General features: G+C 36.0%; 1 long non-coding RNA gene across 1 annotated transcript; it reads right to left on the reverse strand.

Annotated features, from left to right (window-relative positions):
* Positions 1–2,954: 2,954 nt before the first annotated feature.
* On the reverse strand, positions 2,955–5,646 carry LOC133288931 (uncharacterized). Its single transcript, XR_009748422.1, has 3 exons — positions 5,372–5,646; positions 4,365–4,453; positions 2,955–3,251 (listed from the first exon to the last, which is right to left on the reverse strand). It is a non-coding gene; the product is annotated as an uncharacterized LOC133288931 (long non-coding RNA).
* Positions 5,647–6,000: the final 354 nt, after the last annotated feature.

A 6,000-nucleotide genomic window follows, 5' to 3' on the forward strand; every position in this document is an offset into this window, starting at 1 on the left:
TATCAACTGAAAGTAAAGACGACCCTTGTGAAGCGATGACATCCATCCAACGATCATGCATTCCAGGATATTCACCCAAGTAAACATCCTGCCATCGAAAAACACAGGACCATCATCTTTGTAACTGAAATTCTTAACTACTTAAAACCTAATCAACAAACTTTCAGTTCAACCAAGTCAACTCGTATAGTACCTGAAGAGCACAATCTCGAAAAGCATCAAGAGATGCTTCCGTGAGGCAATGAGAATCCACCAATTCATTGAAGATTTGCTGGCTTATGGTTCAATTGATTCTAATGCTCTTAGATAGTGGTTATTTACATGGGACGGAGAAGAAGGTACAACTTCTTTTTCTTCCTTCGTTTGGCTTCTTATATAAATAATACGAGGAATATATTTATCATATTATATGCTATATTTTATCTCATACTATGCAAAAAAAAATGAATAAAATTTATTTAAAAAAAACGAGACAAAAAATAGGTCTCAATCATTTTTTACATATTATATGAGATAAAATTATTTCATGCTAACACAAAAAACATATTTTCCAAATAATATTTCCATGGATTTCTCCAAACTTCGTAATACCTCGTCTCTTACTTTTCCTTAATTTCTATATCTCCAAACACACTTTTTTATTATCAATTTTAAGAATATTAAAGATGGTGAATGTTTAACAATGATCCAATGAAGTTAAGGCATGAGGAAACCATAACCTCATTTGGGCAAGACATATTTTTTTCCAATCACGAAAATTACTCAAATCACAAAGAAACAAATAAAAAGAAGATGAAAGGTTAGGAACGATTAGGAAACAGATAAATATACTCTACCTACTGTCAGTATAAAAGAAAATAAAATATCAATTATCATGCACCACGCTAGGCACTAAGTGCATCTCTTCAGACACCAAGTTAAGCATAAGGTACACCTCGTTAGGCACCAGGTGCACATCATCAAGCACAATGTAACACCCCGTGTATACTCGGAATATTAACATTACATCGTATTAAGCGGTGCTTAATAAAAAAATTTGCGGAATATTCTTTTTCTTTTCAATTATGACGTCATTATCAATTACCAACTTGATTACTTAATCAATTTCATAAAATATCGCCTGTATGTAAATTGCAATAAGACATCTACTGAAATACCTCAATATATAGATAAAGTGTGTATCTAAATCACGGCATTACATCAAGTAATCCGGACAATATCCTGATACATTATTACAACTCCAAAAGACTCAAGACATAATCAAGACATAACAATACTATGTGTCATGGACAATCCCCATGCTCACCAAATAAACATAGAAAGCAACCAGTCTCAACGTAAAACTCCATAAACATAACTGAAGCTATAAGCATAAACAGCATGCAAATCCAGCATCCAATCATGGCAGCATAATATAACAGCAATCTAACTCAGCTCCGGCCTCCTGCCGCCTAAGGTCTAAACATTACCTGACCCTGAAATAAGCATTCCCCAAACGTGGGGTGAGATCTCTAAACTAGAAATCTCAGTAAGACAAGGGGTCCTCAAGGATCTTCCACCCCAAGCTCACTTACATGTGCAATATAAGTTCAAAAAGCATTTATATCATTATCAGTTCCAAAACTATGTAGTGCAACAGATATCTATGGCATGTGTGTAATCACTATCTACTGGCCAGAGAAATGTAGGAATACGTTTATTCCCTACATGTAGTACAAGGAACACCGCTTGCACCTCACCCACAGCCTCACCCTATTGTATGTTCTACATACTCAGGCTTACCGTATAGGTGGAACACCTCCATGCATATCAACAAGGCACTAACATACAATAGCTCAACAACATTTCCAAAACATCAAAAGCATGTAACACAACATGCATATACCATATCCCCATGGGACATGGTGGAACCACAACATGGCTAAACCGAGGACACGAAAGCTTACCTGTACCTGTATGCCCCTCCGACTCGAACTCGGTATCACAAGGGTCCACACCACAAATAGAATCAAATGCACTCACAGATCTGGTTCAATGACCATCATAGTATCAATATACACATTCTAAAATTCCAAGGCAATCGGATATTATTTTCTTTTTTTTTTAATTCAAACCGGAGATCCTTTCTAAGATATATCATTTAACTTAATTAATTTTAGATAATTCTTATCTTATATATATATATATATATATATATATATATATATATATAGCCACAAAATATAATTATTTATTATATATAAATATATAACGTTCCGTTTTCGAAGACCATACCAAGTAAGCATGTTTCCTTTTTACTACTTTGTCTCCCTGTGCATTATTTTCTAAAATGAAGCTTAATAATATATTATATAATATATAAAAGTTTGACCTCCTGGATACAAATTTATATAGATAAGCCTTAAGCCTTCCTTTCTAATGATAACCTCCAGGGTACAAAACTTATATGTATCACGTAGAAACAAACAAGGACTTCCTGATTCTTATTTATATATATATAATATATATCAATTTGGAACATCATGAATCAAAGATTTCATTTTGAAATCACGCATATCGAAACCAAGGTAATAACTTGGACCAACGTGGATCAGAGATTTCATTTTGAAATCACCCGTACAAAAACCGGAACATAAAAAAATGACAACACAACGGCCAAGTAAGGTGTAACATCCCCGTCTCGAGCCGGTTCAATTAACATACATATGATACAAACAGAAACAGCGGAAGACTTAACTTACGAAAATACGAACTAACTTTTTCTTTTCCTTTAATCTTTTTTCACATGACATATCACATTGCATACTTCTTCTAATTTAATTCTTATTTTACGGAGACGAAAATCGGACAGAGTAACCTCTGTAAATCGGACAACTGGGGATTTTCCAATCCCACACTCAAGAGTTCCTGATAGACAGTTTAAACAATATATATTTCTAGAAGTACCAGTCATGCAAATATACTCAGATACCCATCTATGGGCGCATGCTGAACTTGGCTCCGTGCCACAAATCTAATAGCATGCAATCCAATACATAACATAACTGAATACTACATAGTCATATCATCATGCCTGAATACATAAATGTACATGTATCGAATATGAACACTATGCAACAATACATCTTTTCCAAAAATACGTCTAAAACAAATAGTAGCATCCGACCACCCAGAACTCCACATCCTCATACTAGTACCTCTAGCCACGGTTAGTGTCCTTGTCCCATGAGGCTCTTCAATTAACTGTGTTCCTGAAATCATATCCCCAAACGGGGTTAGAGACGAATCTCTAGTAAACTCCAGGTTTATGGAAAACCCTCCATACCCTGGGCTCACTTCCTGCATGACAGTCAGATACATAATATACAAAGCATCATATAAGCAATTATCATAACTGAACAAAGCATATATACATATCTTATCAAAGACAAACGCAGTCATTCCCAAGGGATGACCCCAAGCGAAAATCAACACACGTAACAAATATCTTTTACAAAAATCATCACAATACTCACATCAGAACAAAACGTGTTATATCAAAGATGTACGCAATCGTTCCCAAGGGATGACCCCAAGCGGAAATCAACGTACGTAACAAATATCATTTACAAAATCATCATACATATCCCATAAAACATGTCATAAAATCAAATATCATAACTAAACAAAACATATACACATATCTTATCAGAAACGTACGCAGATATTCCCAAGGAAGGACCCCAAGCGGAAATCAACGCACGTGTTCCCAAGGGAGGACCCCAAGCGGAACCAGAACATATCAGAGGCGTACGCAGTCATTCCCAAGGGAGGACCCCAAGCGGAAATCAACGCACGTGTTCCCGAGGGAGGACCCCAAAGCGGAACCAGAACATATCAGAGGCGTACGCAGTCATTCCCAAGGGAGGACCCCAAGCGGAAATCAACGCACGTGTTCCCGAGGGAGGACCCCAAAGCGGAACCAGAACATATCAGAGGCGTACGTAGTCATTCCCAAGGGAGGACCCCAGGCAGAAATCAACGCACGTGTTCCCGAGGGAGGACCCCAAAGCGGAACCAGAACATATCAGAGGCGTACACCATCAGTCCCGAGGGAGGACCCCAAAGCGAACATCCGGGTACTATACAATCAATGGCCAGATATTGTTACAGAAATCATATTACAGAAGTCATATCATAACAAAACATATCATATTAACACATATCAAAGTAAATACATCAAAACAAAACATATCATATTATCATATAGCTCTATATGAATGCATCTATATCATATATCTCATACATATCATACAACCTGACCACAGTCCGTACACTATGGCGGAACACAAAGTAGGAGCGAACCCCATAAACATAGAGCTTACCTCTTTGAGCTTTACAATCTGCTTACTTGAAGAACAAGCTACTTATCATACTCCACGAGAATCCAAACGTTCACAGTCCCTAGGTACACCTAGAGAAGGAATTCAACATAAAACTCAATAAAATGATATAATGCCATGTAAATATACAAGACACACACTTTATTGTTTATTTTCTTTTTACTTAATCATATTAAGTCATGAGTGGGTGGTTCTTTGTTCAACAAATCCCCACAAAATTCCATATATTCACTTAGTCTTAGGATAGTCCCAAAAGGCCTTTAGAACACTCATTACTCCTCTTAGCACCTAAAAGCCTATTTTTCCCAATTTAAGGCCGAATGCCCATTACAAAGGAGCTATAAGATTTCTCTTTGTCTAGTGCCTAAACCCAAGCTTAGCCACCTATATAAATTATTTTACGCATATAAGTGTCCTCACTTTGCGAAACAATATCTCCGAACATATACCTCATTTGAAAATGGCCAAAACTCATTTTAAGGCCATACAAAGGAGCTACCTTATTTTCTTTTTTATTTCACCAAAGCGAAGGTCCATACACCTTAGAATATCATTCCACGCATAAAAGTATGCTCGCTTTGTAAAACAGTAACTCATAGCACATACTTCCTTTGAAAATGGCTAAGAGGCACATAAAGGAAATCATGCCAACTTCATGATTTCAATGCTTTACTCCATCAAATTCAAGCTTATCACACACCTCTAATCCAAGATTCGTTAATTGATATATACGACACTGTTCATCTCTACAATACTATTCATGTATGCGTCACTATTCACGTATACGACACTATTCAAAAATACGGTATTTTTAATTTTCCAAAATACATTTTCACCGTTAAAATTCTCATCTAAACACTTTTCTCAACATGAGCTAAACCTGAATTAAGCTCTAACATGCTCAATCAATCCAAATTTTTAAAATGAAAACCTATATTCAATCTTTCTCAAAACTCAAAGAAAACAAAGATTTCTTAACATGAACTTACCTAGAATGAAGGGAGAAGCTTGCTTCAAGCTCCCATGGCTTCAAGCTCCATCAAAACCCATATTTTCCATGAAATTCGAATTCTTTGGGGGAGAAGATCTCTCTCTACAGTGAACCCCACTCAGAAATACTGGTACCAATAGATTCCTCTCGAAATTTCTCACAGGTTTGGCTTTGGAACGGAGTGATTTGGAGGTCTCTAGCTCAAGTTATGAATTTTGGAAGAATTTTAATCAAAATCTCCATTTTCATTTTCTTTCCTTCGTTCTCTCTGTCTCGCGTCCGTAAAGAGAAGGGAACAGTGACTCCCTTGAGTCACTTATATAAATTCATTATACTAGCGGGTATAAGCTCATCTATCTACACACCTCCATTCATTACCAAACTTTAACCAATAGACTAGAATATTTTTCTAGTCACGTTTCTATTTTTACTTTCACTTTTAGATAACTTTATTTACCCGCATTTTTTACCTCTTAACTGTCATTTTAACTCATTTTTCACCAAAAGTGACTTTATTTCTTTTTCTTTGTAATTATCCTTCAATATTAAATCCATAATAAATGTGAGGGTCATTATATTCACCCCACCTTTTAAGGATTTTGCCCCCAAAATCACACATATAACATA

This window comes from Gastrolobium bilobum, unplaced genomic scaffold (assembly GCF_033153095.1).
Source record: "Gastrolobium bilobum isolate Gb01-03AN ecotype WA unplaced genomic scaffold, APGP_CSIRO_Gbil_v1 utg714, whole genome shotgun sequence".
NCBI classification, from domain to species: Eukaryota; Viridiplantae; Streptophyta; class Magnoliopsida; order Fabales; family Fabaceae; genus Gastrolobium; species Gastrolobium bilobum.